At 38.7% G+C, this 21742-nt stretch overlaps 1 long non-coding RNA gene across 4 annotated transcripts in view; it reads left to right on the top strand.

Annotated features, from left to right (window-relative positions):
- Positions 1-21742, top strand: part of LOC118647587 — a 440336-nt gene that overhangs the window by 324038 nt on the left and 94556 nt on the right. The window contains exon 3 of one of the 4 annotated variants that reach the window (XR_004964787.1): positions 1702-1966. The exons of 2 other annotated variants lie outside the window; for them this stretch is intronic. This is a non-coding gene — a long non-coding RNA (uncharacterized LOC118647587). Of the gene's footprint in view, positions 1-1701; positions 5798-21742 lie in introns of those variants that run through there. One more of the 4 variants, XR_004964784.1, reaches the window with a different exon arrangement.

Below are 21742 nucleotides of genomic sequence, written 5' to 3'. Positions count from 1 at the left end.
CGTCAGTTTCCAACCGTCGTTCCCGTCGCACCTTATAATTTGACGGACCGAAGGGGGTTGCTCGCCCGGCAAGAAGCGATTCAACGTCAAGCGCAGAACTCACCCTCCGACTGTTATTAATCGTCGCGCCTCCCTCCTCTTCCTTCCCCTCCCTCTCTCTCTCTCTCTCTCTCTCTCTCTCTTGCTATATCTTGCCAAACAATAAATTCAGAGCTGGTTCCGCCGGTTGGTTACGCGGGATACACCGGCTGGAACGCAAACCGGACGAGATTGCGCAATAAGTGCGGTTTCTGCGCGTCGCCGTGCCGGTTTTTTAGTGCGGCGCTGGCGCTACAGGCCGTTATCAAACGCTCTTTAACGATGCAACCCTTTATTACGGTGCAGGCATAGTCATCATGTTGGCGACGGGGCAGGGGAAACCAATAAGCGATGCCAGTTAATCGGAGTGTCTATTAATCGCGGCGGAGGCCTTTTCTTTAATTAGCGATCGGTCCTGTAGATAGATGGCACGGGATGCGCATTGAATTGCATCGTTCGTATTAGGCAGCTTCCTAAGCGAGTCGTGGAAGCAGGAAAGGTAACGCCAAAGAGAGGAAGAGAGAGAAAAAGAATCGCGCGCGCGTATCTGCCGACCGGACGACGTAAAGTTAAAACCGTTTTACCGTGTCGGTGGCGAAACCATCAATTTTGACTCGCGTAATTAGCGTGTAACTGGGGGAAGCGCACGGTTTGCGGTACGAATAAGTAAAGAGGTTCTACGGCACTCCAGTGTCTGGTTACCTCCCTCACGCCACAATTTCTCGGTTGAAGCTTTTTTCCTCCGGTGTCGGCTTACCTGTTCCGCTTCTTTTTTTCACGTTCCCCGCTTTGATTATTTCACTCGTGTTCACGATGATCCGCGCGTAAGCAGTTTTATCGCTAAATTGGAAAAGTATTCAGTTGCCGCTCGAAGGTTTTTATTGGCGCGTTTTTTAAGTGCTACTTGGTCTTTTTGATAAATCCGCATAACATCTGCATGTAGAACCTTTGTTGTGAAATTTAATAATGTGTGCGTTGGAAAATATATTTTTTAGAAACTCCCAAAATTTTGATGCTTACTCGCGAAATGAGAGGTCCAAACTCATTTCTGCGCGATTATAACATTTTAACTAAAAGGTTTCTTTGTGTATTTTCATTACGCGGTTTCGATAGTAGACAAAAAAATCGGCAAACAATACGAATCACGAATCTCGTGCCAACACAATGGTTGGTTAATATAAATACAAAATATTTTTCAGGAAACAAACCGATAAGCGTTTCATCGTATTTCGAATTTTCGCTATCCGCTCGCCGTATAGTTTTTATCGAAAAAAAATCTCAGGTTGTCGGAACGTGCCTCGTTAGTCGCTCGTTCGACGCATCACTGCGCGCAATTTATTTAAAAACACGCCTCCGCGTGTTTCAATTTTTTCCCCCGACGTAACATGCTTTATAATGAATATACCTCGCCACATCCTTCTGTGCTCTCTACAACATCATTCCCGAAAACGTTTCCGGCGCACAGTAGGGAAAACAACTACGCGGTATACACGCGACGTGATACAAACCGGCGAGATTGTACGGTTGTTACAGCGTTAAGTGAGGTTAACCGAACCGATTTTTCCGGTTGCCTCGGCTATTTGTATTAGCTTAGCTAACCAACCATTTCTCTTCTGTTTTCAGGTAAGTGTTACGACTCCAACCGTCGGTCTTCCCAAACCGTCTACCCTTTATACGAGACGCCTCACCCCTGTGTGCCGCTGCGAAAACCCTTCTCTACCTTCTCGGGCCCATACCCTCTTCATTCTTGCCCGTTCTACTCTACCTCCTTTTTCCGGCGTGTATATCTTCCTCTCGGCTCCACCCGGCTGGCCTTACCACCCTCTACCCCGGTTGAGCTGCTGTTTCTCTCCAGCAGCCCTCTTGAAAGTCTGGCCACAGTCGACTGGTAAGTTTACCTTTCAATTAATCGGCCGCCATAGCGAGCATCGGCTAACTGCCAACTATCCGGCCATTATCCACTAGAGGAGTAATTGGGATTGGAAGTTGCGCGCCTTACCGGCCTGTGTAAGCGTGCGGTAGGAAGGACAGAAGTGCGTAGTACGCAATTTCCGGCAAGCATGGATTTCGAGGGCATTTTCTATCGTACGGTGGATGGTAATTGCCTTCGTTGTTACACCTTAGTTTTTACAGCGTACGAGAATAACGAACACCGCGTACGTAGCCAAGTTAACGGTGTTAACGAACTTAATGAGGATGCGGTTACGGAATTAAAGGGCCGGCAAAACCGATTTTTAGATTAAGTTCATTAATGGGCACGTCACTATCATCTATTCTCATTGAAAACAGCGATCGCAAATTATTCTCACGTTGTCATATAAATTTCACACAGCTTATTTTGTTTTGTCTATAACGCGAAAAGAAAAACAGAATTTATGGTGGAATAATAAAATTATTTTATGCATTATGATAGAAAAATACGACTTGAGTTTTGATTCACGAAAGAAATGTTTTAAATATCTGTAATTCCTTTTTTCTTAGAAGTTCTTTCGATGAATGCAGCGCATTTCAACAAATGTACTTTGAAAAATAACAAAAGTTTCACATATTCTATGAGAATTATATAATCATATCAGAATAAAAGTTTTTTCTCAGTTTGAGCGTTTTATTCTATTTTCTATACCGTTGGCGCTGTTTGCAAATCTGTTGCCGTGCTTTTTGTTGCGTAAGGAAAGAGGAATTACAGATATTTAAAACATTTCCTTCGTGAACCAAACTAACGTCGCACGTTTCTATTTTTCCAACTCGCTTTTTAAGCTCATTACTTACATGCGCTGCATTCAACAATGTTCATTATAATTCCAGCAACCGCGCGCAATTTCACGTACACTTTCCCACCACCGCGTAAACCCCATTTCGTTTTTCAGCGGCGTTCTAACAAGGTTACCCTATCCGCTTCATGTTAAAGGCAAAGTTCCGTCGTTACATCCGAATTTAACCGATCTTGGGGCGAGTGGAATTTTTCATTTCGCTTAAAGTATCGCGTAACTGGTAGTGTGCACGAGCGGTGCGTAATCAAAAGCGAGTTTAACTCGTTCTTTCATTGGGCCGCGGATATTCCCAACTCCTGATTAAGCTTTCTCACTTCTGTCGAGGGCTTCTTGCGCCAAATTAAACGCTTCGATTACGCAATCAATCGGCGCGGCGATTGAAATAACGTGGTTAACAGCAGCGCGATCTCGGTTATCTATCTTTCGCCATCGTAACCGACTCCTGATTAATATAATAAGGTGTTCATGGCGTTGAAAATAATGATGCACTGTATATTTGCTCGCTTGACCGTAATCCTCCTCACCCCCTTGGTCCTGACTACGCTTTTACTTCGCTCGACCGAGATAAAACGAGTCCTGGATTTATATAAAATTTAGTTACCTCCGATTATCTTGTTAACCAACGGCACACTAGGCACACTACTATTACAGCGCTATCATTGAAAATGACAATTTCATTAGTAATCAAGCTCTACACGACAGTATTGTTCAAATACAAATAATTATTAGCCCCGTGATCTATACTCCATTCTCGCGTTGCGTTGCTCTCTCTTTCTCTCTCTCTCTCTCTCTCTTTCATACGCAGTTTTTTCTTTCTCTGTATACCTCATCCGTTTTGTCTGTTCCCGCTGTCTGTATACATTTATATGCGTCCCCGCTCGTTTGACCTACTACATCGCGGTTGACGACCGTGGTCCAGAGGTAAAAGACCCGGACTGTAGTTTATTAATTAGCCTCGTCCAATTAAACGTAATTATGTTCCTACGAAATCAGTGAAATCACATTGAATCCATCATGCAAAAATTATTTACGCTGTGTTTGAAGTAGAATATCTGAATCGCTCGATTTAATTGTTTATGCTGCATCATTAATTCTCAAATATTCTTAAATATCTGTTATTTCTAAATACTCTGAAATGCATAAATTTTATCGAGTATCAATTAACAATAGATTAGAATGAATGCTATTAAATAAGACGAAAATGAAATACGTATCTAAAATAATTTGAATAATTTATCCTGATAGTATCTATAAGAAATTAAGAACTATATAATCTGCAAACAAGCAGTTTTAAAGCGCTCGATTGTACGTAATTATCGACATTTGGCAGATGTTTGATGCTGCACTTAAGCACTCGTTAAGAATTCATTTAGGCTTTGAAGACGGCTTCGTTCCGACATTTGAATCGATTTATGCGAGTAACGAAGTGCGGAAGCGTACGAGATTATCATTTTTAATTACACCTTATTATTGGGGCAATACCTCGTCCCCTTTCGAAATTGTTTCTGATCCCCCTTTTAGTTTAGATTCTCGTACCACCCCTTGAACTCCGCTATACGTCTCGAGGGGCCTAACCACGAAGAATCGCGTCTATACAAGTCTGAGGGGCGGGCTTCAGAGGCAGCTTATTAAAACTATATTTTCCATCCGTAATAAAATTTCGCGATAATTAAGACCAGTCAATTACCGGTGGTAATTACCGGGTAGGTGGGCCTCTTCTTTCTGCCTCCTGCCTGGCATATAATCCGTTGTGGTCGGTTGCGAGTAATCGATACCGAGAAAAGCGATATTGGCGAAAACGGTCGAGCAGCGATAGGAAAGGTTCCGTGGAAGCTGCACACAGAGGTTAACAAGATAATCGGAGATAACTAAACTAAAGTCGTCGCTAAAGGATAAAGATCCGCTTCGTCACGGTGGCGGTTACCGCCGCGATAACTCGTTTTATCATGTCCCTTTGCGAATTGCTGCAATGGGAGTTTTCCTTTTATTAGGACAAATTACGCATGTAAAGATATTAGGCATATTAAATTATATGTGAAATAGTCCCTAAAAATACTTTTTCATTCGAGTATATATTTTATTTGCTTTAAATTTATTTTTTGTTTTTTTTAAATACATATATTTAAACTTTTTTCTTAATCATTTATTTTGATTCAAAAGAATCATGCACGCTAGATAAAAATTCTAGAGAGAATGGGATAACCCCGATGCGTCGAGAAAAGTCTGCTCCATTATTATCATAATTTTATTCAGAAGCGAAAAATCAGACGCGTGTCCCTGGAAGTCGAGGTTGACCGTCCGACACAATAGGGACCAGCCCTCCATTGTGAATTCACCCCTTCATTCTCCTATCACCGCTCCGATGCCCACCTATTATCTGCATTCACACACACACACACACACACACACACACACACACACACACACACACACACACACACACACACACACACACACACACACACACACACACACACATTCAAGCACCGACAAATTATTTTATCAAAACCTCCACCGACGAGGGTAAGTGTCGGCGGATCGATCTTTTCAATCTTTGTTGCTTATGCGATATTGAAATGAATTTTAATAAATGCTCTTTATTCTTGTGATCCGTCCGTGAAAATACTTTTTTATGAGAACATCATTTTATATTAAAAAAAAGAGATGTTATGTATTTCAATTTATGTACGTTGAAGAATTATTGCTTCGACAGTCAATAAAAAATAAGATACGATTGAGAAGAGAATGTGTTCGAAAATTACGGAATCTCTCGACGATGGTGAAAAGAAGTGCGAAGATATCGAAGATATTGTCGATCAATAAGATGCAGCGATAGCAGCAATGACGAGCCGATTTAAAATGGCCAATAAGAGCTCCGGTACGGAGCGAGTGAGAGTCAGTAAGGTAAACGGATATAACGGGTCCCGAGGCAAATTTCATGACTAAAATGCAAATATGATCGAAGGAGACGCCCAGACGGCCTCTCAGGAAAAAATCGAAGAAAAAGGTCGGTTTATTCGAGGCTCCACGCCAGCTTCCCTTGCACCCTCGCCACTTTTTCTCTTTCTCGCGGACGCGTACACATCCCGTCCCGCCTTACTTTTCTATTTTCTTCTTCCTCTCTCATCTGCACCGCTATCCTTCCCTAGTCCTCACAGATCCCGCCTTAGCCTGCCTGCCCGGGGCATTTACCGCCACTTGATTTGAACCCGATTTACCTCTCTACTGCTGAGACCCTCCGGATATTTGCTTGGCTTGCTCACTCAAATTTCTTTGCCGATGCGTAAACGCCATGGTATCCTTTTTGAGCACTGGTCTTATCGACCTGTGAAATCTTTATATTTCCTACAAATGTTTCCTGTCTGCCAATTCGAATTGAAAACAAATTTTCTTTTAGAAACCTTTTGAACTGATCAATAAAATAATTGAAAGTAATACATAAAATTTCTCTTAAAAATAAGATGAAGGAATAAAATCATTATTTAGTATATTTCTTCTATTATATAATAAAAAATGTATATTAATAAATGTATATTTGCATATTCATGGATTAAAATAATAGTTTATGTAGTCTTTTTGTTGAGTAATCAGTAAGAAGTCCGTATGTAAATAAAAAACTTCGGTTAATAAACAAGGTTGCTGCGGCGAAGCTTATAATGCTCGTACAGGCTTGTTCCTGCAACTGGTGGCAAGCTATTAAAGCGGCATGACGTGAAAACGTATTTCACGATACAGACGAAAAGTTGACCGACCGCGTAAAAGTGGTTTTCACGAGTAATGAGTTCGGAAAAGTTGTAAATTTCACCCCAGGTACAAACATTATGAAACGGTCTCCTGAGGAAGTTTAAACTATTAACCGACGTGTACAGTGACGTTCAACTAATTTATAGTTTATACGTTTAATAAACTACGACGTTATGCGTCATCTGTTTAATATCACTGAAACTTGTCGCATTTATTAATGCTAGCACGAAACGCTAATAAAAGTTTTGTTATGCACAAAAAAATTATTGACGCTTATCAAGAAAAATAGAACAAAACCTGATGAAACTATCACTCTGACGCTATTTATTATAGCAAAAATATATTTAAAATTTTCTAAATATAAATATCTCTCTCTATTGTTTGATATTGAATTCTTTTTAAAACTACATTTTAATTTTTATCTCTTTTACACTCACTTTTTTCCCTCGTATTTATCGTAACGTACATTTTACATCGAAAAATGCTTTCTGTGATATCCATTTTCACAAAAATTATTTTATTTATAGTTTGAATACATATTCTCGTCATATCAAAATAATTTTTGGCGCAGAAATGATAGTAACTCGAATTTATTTATTGTTTCTCTTATGCATATTATATCTGTAAGAAACATATACGCATTGGTTGCGAGGAATTCGCCAGCTAATCCTATATTTCGCCGAAAGTGCTAACTGAGGGGATCAGATTCTGAGCACCTCGCATGCCTTTCTCATCCCCGAACTATCACACTGATATATCGGACAAACATGCCCGTAGAAAATCCTCACCGGAGATCCATCCTCGTGTTACCCTCCTCGCCCTCTGTCAGGCGCCTATCGCGGCGAGACGGACAGGTGGGTGGACGTTGGTATAACCAGGCGCGAAGGGAGTATCTTGAGGCTTAACGTATCCGCGTAATCCCTTCATCCCTTTTCCCATTGCAACCCTCGGACGTTTCCTAGGTCGGTGGCTACCATCCGGGAGCAGCTTCGGGATTGCTGGTCGATTAAAGAGTCGTGAACTCGATTTAGTATTACATTTCATATCACTAGCCGTTAATCATTTTTTTATTATCAAACACGGACTAATTTTTATGTGTATTAAATTTGAGCATATAAATATGACATGTTGTGACTAACACAGTCCTTTGTTTTTTACTTTTTGTCTATGATATACAGTAGCGTTTTTACCTATAGGGTTTTTGCTGGAAAAAATAGTTGAAATAAAAAATAGTAACAGAAATATTTATTTAAAAGACGTATCCATAAAAAACACCATTTGAAATAAATATTTTGTGTAATAAATATAAAAACCAAATAGCAAAAATAAGTCACTATTACTGGTTTGTAAAAAATGATCTAATATTAAACTTCCTAAAACTGTTTTGTTTATATTTTTCTCTTTGTATAAAGACTGCTTAAAAAACGAAATAGTGGTAGAAGTCCGCCAGTATTAGTAACCTTCCTATATTTTTTTATAAGTACATTCTTTAAATAAACATTTTATTGAATTTATTTCAATTTTTCCTCTCTCTCCCTTCTACACATATACACAAATATATAAAAAAGTCCGATTTTTAAATTATTTTTTCTGGTTTCTAATTATGTTTTAGTAGTTTGACAGATATTAAACATGTTATTTATTTATTGATTATTTACTCCCAGAGAGAGAGAGAGAGAGAGAGAGAGAGAGAGAGAGATTAAATTAAGATATTTTCTTGTAACGTTTAATTACACGATCAGTATGGTAGTTCGAGATTGATAAAGGCTTGCGAGGTATTTAATATAAAGTATAAGTCTTTCTAAAAAGACGCATATACGCATAGCACGATTTCCTGGCACTAATGAATTCGCGCGTGAGATATACTGCAGATGCATACCAAACTGTCGCCGTTGCAGATGTCAGTGGATGTCCATTATTCCATTACGGATGACACGCCGGTAGCGTGCGTATATGCGCGTCCAAAAACAGTCGACACCGTGGCGAGGCAGTGCGTTTAATACGCGATATACCAGATATAGAGCGAGAGGGTGCGCGATCCATGTAATGGTACGGGCATTGTGGGCCTGATCAATGCACAGATTGATTAATGCCGACCCGTAGCACGCACTCAGGCACAGGTCGCTGTATGTCGCATTAACGCATGTGTATGCGTGCGTACGTGTGGCGGAAGACACACGTACACACCGAGATGCATTCACGGATTCCTGCTATGCTAGCCCGTCAGTGCCCCTCGCGCTGTATGCGATTTGGTGAATCGGCCGCCGTTTACAAACCCATATTGTCGTTCTACGTTACGAATCTGCACCGACGCCGATCGTTGCCGATGGATTCTGCAATGGCTGCGACTTTGGCCCGTAGCGGCTACCACAAATTGCTCCGCGCGCGATCACTTATTTGTATAGCTTGCAATGTTGATAAATCAAGCACAGGCTGCATTTAATGTAATCTTATGTGAATCATTCGCGTTTAACATTAACTTGACAACGAGCCTTGATGATACTTTAATGTTATTAATCCAATTTTAATATGTAATTAATTGTTCAAATCTAATAGCACGATATTACAATTATGCAACATTAATGCAATATTACGATGTCTTTATGATATTATAAGGGGCAGACGATTATTTTCATAACAGTAATCCTTTCCAATCTGATACCACCAGTTGATTCCGCATATTCATTTCCTTGCGCAAGCATTGAAGAGAATTCTCTTAACGGTTTTAGGGGCATTTCTCTCGAGTGAATTCTATTATCGCTGTATTTCATTACACTGTAAATTTACTTTAATTAAATGAAGATTACCTCCGTCTCTTGGGGCAATCCGCGCTTAAGGTGAGGTCTTTCGTTTCGTTGGGAAAAAGTTACAAAGGTAGAGAAACAACGACTCGGTTATCTTAATAGACCACGTTACGGCTCTGTTTACGAGAGAACGTTGTCGTCATGCAAAAGGTGAACTCTGTCGCTGATATTTTGTTTTATCGCCTCAATTTCATATCCGACAAGAATATACGTACGTAAAATGAAAGTGCCGATGAATGTATCAGAAACGGTCATATTTCTAAAATGGTGTTGTATTTTTTCTGAAAATTGAGTCCTATAAAGTTCGAAAACATAAATGCCGTAAACTAAGATTCTCAGTGACCGTTTTGAATAATTTATACTTGTAATATTTGTATTACTTCTTTAATATTAGTGTATAATCTCGCGTATTTTTGCTGCTATTAATGCATGAGGCATAAAGCTACGCGCACGCGACACTGCATTGTTGGCAACGAAAATAGTTATAAATCGTGACTTGAATCATACTCCATTGATTCACTGAACGCGCATTTCGTGGTGATGCATTCTTGAATTTATTAACCGCATTAGTTTTGCGCGTGTGCCAAGCGCATCAACTGTTGAACATTTGTTATGTCTAATTTACTGAATAATTCATTGGGAGAATTGAGAGTGCAGTTGACAGGGGCGAGTGTTAAAGGAGCACTATGAGTTCTGCATAGTAAGGCCCTTTATAATGTAGCAGTATTGAAAACCTTGCGGTATTCACCACGGGTGGTACGTACCCCGTGTTCGAATTCAACATGTGTGCTAGTCACAGCATAGGGTACCTTTGAAATAGTTATTGATTGACTCAAACATCGGCATCATTGCACTCACATGCATCGTATGTGCATTTATATTTAAATCGATAATGTAGATCCTTGGTTTTGTACGCGTTGAACATAAAGCAAGAATACAAACGGCCATGATTAAACTATCAGCTTGTAATCGAGGCGAATTTATTTCATAATTAATATTTGCCGTGGTATTCTCTCGATACCTGCTAAACATTATTAACTTTAGAGGACTCCATCAGCAAGATGTAACGCTTCTATGTCTCTTACAATATTTATTAAGCGATGAACAGTGTTCAACTTAGAGCGTGCATAAATTTTTGTCAATCCATTAATTCGCAAAAAATCTAAAAAAAAGGTTATAATTTTTTTCCTTGAACTTTTTCTTCATTTTCAAAATAAATTTATAATTATTATATTGAATATTAAGGCAAATAGCTTGAAAAGAATTTGAAAATAACGTTTAAGTTTTGTAATAAAAAATATATAAAATACTTGACATGAATTTCTTGGGGTAATTTTGTATTAGTTGGTGTTATATCCTAAGATAAGATCAGATTGCCCCACGAGAGGAACTTTGCGCCACGGGGAAACAACGTTACCAGAATATAGCGTCACGAAGGCCGGATCAAGGGACGTACTTGGGTATCCTGCAGTGTACCGAATTAATGTCATTATTTACGCTGCATGCGTGGCGGCATGACTTCCGAGGGACACACGGCGGCATTATCATCCTCGTCATTATTTCGACTGTGATTATCATTATGGCGCGATCATGCCTTCCTTTTTGTTTATCGCCGTTGCTGTCTCGTTACTTTTGCGCTGCCCGCACCGGCCATTCTTTTCGCTTTTTCACCGCCCGTTTCCCCTCGCTCTCGGATTACACGGAGCTCGTTTCGCGCTGAGATTGAGCTCCCCGAGGCGAGCTCGTTCGTTTGTCCTTAATAAGGCGTAAGACTGTGCATCAGGCGGGGAGCACACTTGGCCACCGAAACTCATCGGCCGTCGCCAGGGTGGCGGGATAATGATCCATTGTCCTCTCGGTTAGGCACGTCTTGGCTGTAAAGGTCGCTGTAAAAGAGACGTATCGGAGATGAACCGCGTTTATCTTTACTTGAAAAGCTAAAATGCCCAATGCGTTAGATGCCGATCTGTTAATAATTCTCACGCATAATCCACCGCGAATAAAGGAAGATGCGATTAAGGTAGCGAGCGACAGGAGTGAAAGATTAGTTGGAAATACATTTTAAAAGAGCTTTCCGCTAGTCAATGGTGACTGATAGCAATTTGAAACTGTTTACCGCGATTCAATTTCATGTAATCGGATTGGATAACAGGGCCGTCGTCACGTTACGTCGCGGCGACGTTTCAATATCGACGCGAAATTACATTCAGAGAAAACGTCCGTCCGTCCCGACAGTAATACTTCGCAAGCAAGAGTTATTGGAGATCGTTTCAAGGAGGTATTACGGCAACGGCGCGCATCCCGATACTGTCTCGGAAAAGCCCTCGCATAATGCCCGCAATCTTTCTCGCGGTACAGTGTCGAACTTTTACTTTTCCCGGTGTTTGGTATCGTAATTTATGCATTGAATTTCAATCCGAGCGGCGACTCCACGATGAAATTCAGCCGACACTTCGGCAGGTCGTTAGAATCGATGGCTAACAAGCTCCGGCAAAATGTTTTATCTGCGTCTCCGTATTGTAGGAATTTGCAGCAATCTAGCACGGTACTGGGGTCCGTCGAACTTTTCGCGAAACGATCGACCATTCCTTTCACGACCTTTCCGGAACTTTCAACGGCAACCAAGCCGTTGAAAGAGGTGCGCAGTTTAATAATGGCGCACGAAATTGAGGAAGACGGGACAGTTGATTCTTTTCAGACTTTCCTGTTGTTCCCTTACGCTGACCAACTTCGTGTTTAGACGTAGTAAAGCTGCGAAACTCGGTAAACAACTTCGCGACTACTTCGTTTTCGGTGACAATCTCTCCGGAATACCTCTCGCGAACGATGATTGAAATCGTAAAACCATGGTGAAAGATTATTTTCGCATCCTTTCGGGATCCATTACTCTCCTGACACTTTTCTGGCTCGCTGCTATTCATTTATCTTTAACACACCGGAAAATAAGAGACGGAAGAATTGGAAAAAGAGGAAGAAACCTATTTTGTATTTATTCTTTCGTTCGATAGTAACCCATGTTCTATTTTCACTTCTGCCGATCTTATTCGCGATGTTCTTTTCCTGCATGACGATAAGGTAAAACGTCCGGAACAGGAGTCTCAATCGTCCTCGAGTTCCCGGGGGATGCCTAAAGAATCGTGAAGTTTCGAGTTGAATAAAAAATGGAGGGCGACGCGCTCTCGAACTGACTCTCGCTCAAATATGCACCCCACGATTCTTCACGGGTCGTCACTACCGCGGAACCTTTTATAATTTTCAAACGAAGGATTAATCGACTGGCAGAAACATTAACTCTCCGAAACCGTCGTGCTAGTCTAGCATTAATAATATATTATTCATCTCATTCGTCGTGCAGGATGCGCTTTAACAGTATAATAAGATAAAATATCCTTGCGATTGTCTATCGCATGAGAGAGTTTATTAATTGATAATTGCAAATATTATTATTAATAGTATAAACTTTTGATGATTATATATAAAATAGTATTTTTAATACTTATTTATTAGAATATTACTTTATAATTAATACTTTATAATAAATGCATTAATATAAATATATACGATTTTAACTAAAATATTGGAAAATATTAATAATAAATCATTTTTTACTGCAAGTAATTAACCTTATTTTAATTACAATTAATAATCATAAGATCAATCTAATTGATCTTTAGTTATTTATAATTGTTATAATTAATAATAATTAATTATTGAAACATAAAATGTGCATTATGCGAATTTCATTGGGAAATTAGCGTAATCTGATCATTGTATAAAATAATCAAATAATACGCTTAATATATGATTGAACGTAATTCGAATTCCTACAGGCATTCTAAATGGAATAGATAACGTAGGTTTATATATACTATGCAATTGAGTATTGTATATTCCCTCGTGTAAATCAATGACGGACGCTTTGTATACAGCGAAACGAATGAAAAAGCTGAAGCGTATCGATTTTATGTATCTGTATCCATTTAATTCGCAACCCTCCGTCGAAGAAGGTTAGATGCGAACGAACGAGCGGAGTGCAAGCATAAGGGGGTAGAAATTTGAATTGCAGACGAGTAGTTTGGCCCTAGCTCTATTTCGCCGCCAAAGTCTACTTCACTCAAATCAGTTTCACTACGAGTTAGAGCCATCATTTACTCGCCGATTCGTCGAACGGATGAATAACAGAAATAATCGATTAAATTTATGTATTTATTGCAAGCAGGCAATAACATTAATGGTGTATTCATGGGGCAATGTTTCGTCAATACTAATGACAAATGGGCAATAAACCCTATCGGATTATAATGGAGTAATAACTCTTTAACCACAGAGTGCAGCCGTTGGTTTACATTGTAACATGAACACAAACTTTCCGTGTATCTCCGGGGAATCGTCGATGTAGCGTACTCGATAGCATCGCGCGATTTTGTTTAGATCACAACCCGAACAGTGTATGTACAAACACAATGTATATGTCCAAACGCAATGTGTTCTATTAAATTTCACTCGATGGGTTATCGAGTGTACGATTTATTGCAATATTAATGCTATAATACTGACAATTCTATGTTTCTGAAAATCTGATTGTGACATTCGATCAAGCCTGCTAGCGAAGTCATAGCTTTAATTGGTGTTTAACTTACTCGATAATTATGGTAATCTACTATTTTATTCTCGATTATTACAACGAAAAAAAAATAAAAACTACAAATACTTTTGATTTTACATACATACATACGAACGAAATAACTGAAGGAAAAAGCGAAAGAGGAAGAGAGAAAGAGAGAGAAAGCGCGATAAAATAAAACGATGGGAACAGGTGCCACGCTCTATGCAAATTTTCACGGCACACGGATAGAGACATTTCGTCGGCGAGATGCGAGAATTCTGTAAAATCGTTCTAATAAAACTGTCCCGGTTTAAAGTCTCCGGTCACGTGTACATTTGCAGGTAACGACAACTCTATGCTATGAGAACTCAATGAACTCCCTGAATAATGTTAAAATGAGCCCCCTCGAAGGAGAAATATCTTTAAATGATCTATATAGAGGCAACGTACTTCGTTACACGATTTAACGTAAATTTCATTTCATCTCACGAAATGTGCAATAAATAACTCCTGGAAAAGATCATTTTTAACGTCAAAAGCCATTATGAAATGCTACGTCCATTATTTCTAATTACTATTTATAATTTATATTTATAAAATCGTGATAATTATCTGACATTTATATATGTTTAATTATATCACTGTGAAATATAACTAATATACGTCCGTCAGGTAATTCATTATTTTACTTGAATGCACGCGAAATTAAATACATCAGAGAAATAATCATTTTACCTCAATCTCGTTTTTTTTTTTTTTTTTTTTTTTACGGGGCTTGTCGCGAGATATACGTACACTCTATCTCATTCGGTGATCGTGCTAAACCAAATTGGAAATAGCAAAGCAACATAACTGGTCGCCACGCTGCATATATATCTACGTCTTTCCGCTGCGTAGCGAAATCCATCAAGGTAGTGAATGGTACCTCGTAAAATGCCCTTTTTTACGCGCAGCTAAAGGGCACGGTACGTGCATAGGTGCACGCTCTCTACACTACATGTCAAGGAAAAAAAAAATAATAAAAATAAGAGTGATAACGCGGCGGGTATGGATCGAAGCACCAACGACGAATAAATGCGTGCATGTGCACTTTCACGCTTTCTGAAACTTATGTTCTGTTGCGGCGTATTCACAAAATATGCTTCGTCTTTTACCTTTTCATGTTTATGATTCACTGTCGCGTGAGTCCCCTTACAAGACTTTCATATCTCCCTAAAATGGTGTTCTTGAAAGATCACATAAGATACTGTGGCTTTATTGCAAAATTGTATTCGTGTTCTAAAAGAAAGAAAACGGAAATAGAAAAACAAAAGAATGCTTCTATATATAAATATACAGATATGTATATACATATTTTTGGTAATTCAATTATTTAGAAATCAGAAACTTTTCTTAAATAGAATGACATATTTTTATTAACGTAATAATGTAATAATCCATAAAAGATATATTTAAACAATAGAAATATTCTAAATAATCTTGTTATAGAGAACAGAATCATTATAGTTTTGATATATTTTCCAATTCTAAATTTAAATTTCATGGAAACGGAAGTATAAAATATCAAGATCGGCATAACAATAAAAAATAGATACAAGGAGAACAGAAAAAAAACGGCATTTGATAAAATAGGAGAGTTAGAATTTCTAGTGTAGAATAGTGCTGATAAAGACTCGACATATAACCAAACTCAGGGGATGTTTTTCTTATCCATCGAAAGTCACGACGCAGCGAGGACGGAAAGAGCTGATGCGGCTTGGCGACTACGGGAAGACGGAGAAAAGTAAAGTAGCACTCTAGATATCGAGTAAATTTAAATTTTAAATAGCGATGTTTACCAGGGTTGCCAATTCAACCAGATACCGGATTAGCCTTTTCTTAAGCTAGTGTCACTACGTTCTTCCTCCTTTAAAATGCTGCGAATACTTTATTGAGCAATGAATACCAAGTCATATTAAATTCTATCATATATTGTGTGTTGTTGAAATATTTAAGAACTTGATATATTTAAAAAATATAATACCTGAATACTCGCGTATGACATTTCTAAAAACAACGTTACTTTATTTGTTTGTAATCTTTCATTGACGGGGAGAAATTCACGTTTCGCAAAGCAATAGACTATATAATCAAACTACTGAAGAAGAGCATCAATCTAAATTCGCTCCTTCGTCTATCGTAATGGGAATCCCCATGGAGCATCACGTAATCGGCATCAATAGGCAGAGCAAGCACGATCTGACCACGGATTAGAAAACTGACGAAAATAGAGGCAGATACCGTATCCGTTCCGCGTTGGGCATAGAGATTCGGCGCACGTATTCACCACAACAAATCGTCGATGCGTTCGTTGTGTTATTGTAGCTGCTCAGGTGAAGGAATCGTAAGAAGAATAGCCTGCAGAATCTTTTGTAGTTCCGTTTCTGTGCAGACATTTCGCATGTGTGTGACGCACGAGAGTATCATTGTGAGCAGATTGGCTATCTATACAGCTGTTTAGATGCTGCGCGCACGTACGTGAATTTGTATGTGTGTACCTCAATGGAAGGGATGAGATACACTACAAACAGAATCTAGGCGTTCTCAAATCAAGCAGATAGCGCGCAATATGCCCTCCAGGCTTGTTAAAGAGGCAGGGCTTTGGCAGTGGTAAAAAAAAGCAGAGAGAGAGAGAGAGAGAGATAAATTAGCTACTGGAACGCTCGTTACTACAGCGCAATTGCCTGGTCTGCGTCATTTAGCTAATCATCGAATTTCAGTTTCCCCTTTCTCCGTCCCTTTGTCATCCACCCTTCTGCTTTTGCTGATCGAACGGGCGGTGCAAGCGTTCGTACATACATCGATTGTGTTTGATTAGTCTGAATATCTATCCATCAGATAGAATTAAATCAATGCATCTCGCTCTGATAATAATCATTGATACAAAAGAGAAGAGCGTTAATTATATATTAAAAGCAATTGTAACGAAAAATGTATAATGCATAAGGCAATGCTTTAATGATACGAAAATACGAAGGCTGATAGTTGTAGAAGCGCTCGCAGGCCTTAAAGAAGTGAGCAATGCATGGAGTAAACGCCCGCACGCCGCCTATTAGCATACACGAAGCAAGGATTACGAGTTAAACTTTCCACTCGACCTACCTTTTAGGCGGTTGATTGGCCTACTAGGCGAACTCGTTTCAACCCTCCATTACCGCGAAAACACGCGATCGATATTCGATGGTCATCGATATGTAGGTTACCATCGCTACGGAGTCATCGATTTTGTCCCTCGTTTATCCGTATGTTCATTCTAGCGTGGAACGAAGCATTGGTTCTGATATCCAACGCAATTAACCGATTCCCATTGTCCCGCGAATAACGTATATCTAGCGACCTATTCATATCTTCGAAATTGTGCACGATTCATTCGATGAACCAGCTTCGTAGTAAATACTACAAATAAATAAAAATAAAAGATTAGAGAAACAAAAGATCGATTATTGAATATACGCATTTTAACGTATTCATTGAATTATTTTTTTTTTTTTTAATTGAGCTATTTATAATTTTGAATAAAGATCGATCAATATAATCGCTCTGTTCGTTAAATACGTTTGCTGCGAAATATTCTGTAGACAGGTAGAAATACATTATTTCGTTTACGGAATGCATATCGATCCTTTACCTTTATTCACGTTTTTCCTTGGCGCGTTTACGTTGCAGACACCGTGGATCGAGGTAGTAGCACGAATACACTCTAAGCCCGGCGTGATACCGTTGCTTGAATCATCAGGAAAACCGTGACCGAGTATTGAGCCGAGTCTTTCGTTCGGTTCGGTACGCGGGATCCGGAGTCTCTCGCTTGATAACAGAGCGCGTCCCAATTTCAAAGGGATCAAGAGATTTGAGTCCCTTCAGTTCTTAGATCCTCGAGAATCCTCGGAGGAGTGTACGTGCGGGGCATTCGCTCGCTCCTTCCGCGCGGCACGATGCATATGACACGCCTGTCACAGGTACACAGTCACATTCAGCTTTGGATTCCTCTCCTTTTGCACCTTGAGCTATTTCAAGATAGATCTAAACAGAACAGTAGCAATAATACGCGGGTTATTTTAAAAATTCAGACCAATATATCCCCCGATTGAATTTTTTTGGAAAAAAAAAGTTTTTAAATCAATCGTGCGCTGCATTATATTTTCTCAACGATTTTATTCACAGCTTTTATCTCGCGTGCTCTGTTTTCTCAGTTTTCATTTTTAATTAAATGTCCCCCTTCTAGTTATATTTGATATAAAAATTTATTACCATCAATTTACGAATTATTCCATATTCTGCCATTTATTGACATTCTTTCTTTCAAAATATCTTGGATTGATAAAATACCATATTATTGATATAAACTCTTAATCAAATAGTGCTTTTAGATCAGATTATTTCTCACACAATGCTTGCTTCTTTTATAGGTTCAATAAAACGTTCCTACGTTTAATTTCGTTCGAGTGAGTTAACGCTCATATCTTGCGATGATTTCATATTTCCAAAAGAACAATGAAGCTGCATGCTACGAAGTTGAATTGCTTTATCACAACGGACGAGGTCCAAAGTCTTTTTTATGATTGCTCCTGTATGTGCGATAAAAAAAACGCGCTTCAATATTTGAAATAGGTTCATTCGCCCTCCCGTATGAGGGCTATTGTAACCTGGGTCAAAACTCGTTTGTTGTTCCCTTAGTTGCCGGCATACCTTTTGCCCATGCAAGCACCATTATTAATATTTTTAATTAAAGTCTCACAAAGAGAAAATACGCATGGCATTGACGCGTCTGTAAAAAAAAAAGGAAGAAAGGAAGCGATTTACGCACCTCACCATTCTGCATCTCTCGGAATATTTTGCTTACTTGGCAAACAAATATTATATCTCTTTATTCCTTTTTGTCATAATAATGTATAGGATAGTTAAAAGTGCAATTGTTTTATATTTTATACATTTTTATTTTTTATAAACTGGTCACATAACAATTAAATGTGAATGTATAAAAATATAATCAAGTGAGTCGCAACGCAATCATTCAGTCACTCTTTTTTCAATACAATATTTTGATTTATTTATTTAACAGAAAGATTGATGCGTACATAACTTTGTAGGAAATCTCTTACGGTATCTGTGATATATATAAGGAATTAATGTATTACGATTGCAAAATAACTATCTAACCGCTTTTTGATTCGGGACTTTCGATTTCGTAGGGAGATGCGCACATCCATTCCACGTCGAAGCTCCTCGAGCGCACGAACACCATTACCCGATGTTAATGGAATGTAGTTCCGTATTAGCGGCCCCGATTTCGGATCTTCCATATAGGATCCGAAATAGCTATTCTGCTGGAGGAACGGTCGAGCGCAGTAGAGAGGACGAGTGAGGGAGAGAGAGCGGGAGAGATCTGCGAATGATACTGTAACGCGGCTAGGATTATAACGTAGCCTGTAGATTATAATGAGGTGCGTGGTAGTCTCATGGCTGGCCACGAGAGATAGCGACCTGCTGCCCACTTAATTGGCCCCCGACCACCCTTCGCGCGTTCCCGCCTATCACGCTCTCGTTTTCTCATTCTCACCCCGTGTCTAAATTTGAGTTCCGCGAGCGCTCGAATTCATGTCTCCTCACTCATTTCTTTCAATGTGCTTTGTAAATTTTCGTGTACATGAAAATTATTATATTCAAATTAAGTGAAACTAATGACAGACTCTGCATGCAAATAGCATCGTGTGTTGATTATAACAATCTTGACACAGGATAAAAAATGTGATATATATATATATATATATATACATGTATATTCGCGTAATTAAATTGTATCTTCTTTAAAAATAAAAATTTTAATAAGTAGATATTTAAGCAGAGAAATTGATAACACGGATGAAAAACTAGGGAGCGAATGATATTGTTGATCTCTGTTTATAACGAAACAAGAAACACGTAACCGTTCTCGCAACAGCCATCTTAAAAATGAAAGAGAAAGAGATGAATAATAAAGTGAGAGTTTAAATTGAGGAATAAAAGTAAAATCGTTGGACAAAGCTTCTCATCTTACACTAGACATAAGAAATATTCTCTTTATTCATCTCTTTGCTCGTCCTAATATTTTTAACTCTTATTCTTTTTGTGTCCTTTTAAATATTAATAATTCTTTCTCTCGCGAATATCATATTTTATCATATATATATACATTTTATTTTTAATTAATTTAATTTTATGTCTGTATGAATTTATTTAACTCATTCCATTATATAAAACGCGTATCATCGTAATCCGCTTATTAATGCAGCACCGCTAATTAATGAATAGAAGTTCAATGTACCTTAGCCAGATGACAAACGGAGAACACCAATCACATTGTTTCCGCCTGAATCGTGAAATTATTCGAGCATCTACGGAAGATTCCCCAGGAGCGATCGCGCCTTGCGAAACTTTTATCCGCGAGACGCGGTTCGAAAGGCAGACGAATTCCTTGATCTGTAGAGTATCGAGGAAGAACGGGAGAAGGCTTGATGAAAAACGAAGATGGAAACTGAGGGATGGTGAGAAGCGTACGTTAGTACGAGCATTTCCGCTTCGTCGCCTCGCAGAATCAGCGACCAGGTTGGATGTTTATTCGCCGGTAGCTTTTCCTATCGCGGAATCTCCCCCTGATCATGAGAGACGGCGAAAAACTCGACTCGAAGGCTTATCGTTGTCGTTTTCGTCCCCGCCCGCCGCTCGTCATTCAGGAAGAGGTAAATCCACTTTGGAATTAAATCTATTCCTCGCCACGCAGTTTGTATGGTCGCGATCCGTCCTCCCCACACTTCTACCTTATACTTCTATCCCCTTTTTCTCACGCGCGGAACATCGCGAAAGAAGCTCTTTGCTCGAGCAAGCTTTAACGGTTATCGAGTTTCCTTAAACGGAAAAACACCGACGTGGGCCACGCCCGGAACGAATTGCTCGCCACGATCGTCCACGAAGCGCACACCTACGCGAATAATATTAGCTGACAACGCATCGCTATAAATTAAATTAATTACAGTGCTTTTACATATTTCTTTATTTAATAATGTTAATTACAGCAAATCGAGAGTAGTGAGTTTAATTTTACTATGTCCTAAAAATAAAGTTCTTCAAAGATCATTATCCTACTACTCTATCCCCAAGATTTTGAGCATAAATTTTCTAAGAGGAAATTCTCTATATGTACATACGTACTTTTTAGTGAATTATCACATTCACATTTTATCATCTCTTACTATCATTTTAATTAAAATGTAATGAAAAAGAAAATGTATTACTTTAAACTTACATTTACTGAATTAATAAAAATAATTATATAATTAACATAATGTATTAATATATTTTATTATTAATAACATTATTTTGTATGTAACAATAATATAAATATATATATATATATATATATATATATATATATATATATACGATAGGTTGCATAAAAATATCTTAAATTGAAATATAATCGTACTTTACAAGAACGCATCATGTTCAAACATTTATTGTGTAGTCGACAAGTTTTTGTGAATATGAATTCTCGCGTTTGCGTGTAAGAAATTTACGATCTAATCGTTAACGTAAAGTGCGGTATAATAATACGACACCCATGCTGTAAACGATACATCTCCCCTGGTCGAATTGAACAGAAAATTTATTTTTTGTAATGCTTGAGAAGGATGCGAGTTATAAAACATAACACGTAGTAGTATTGT

The sequence above is a fragment of the Monomorium pharaonis genome, chromosome 10 (assembly GCF_013373865.1).
Source record: "Monomorium pharaonis isolate MP-MQ-018 chromosome 10, ASM1337386v2, whole genome shotgun sequence".
Lineage (NCBI taxonomy): Eukaryota > Metazoa > Arthropoda > Insecta > Hymenoptera > Formicidae > Monomorium > Monomorium pharaonis.
The sequence above is the reverse complement of the archived record's forward strand: the minus strand, read 5'-3'. Positions and strand labels throughout refer to the sequence as shown.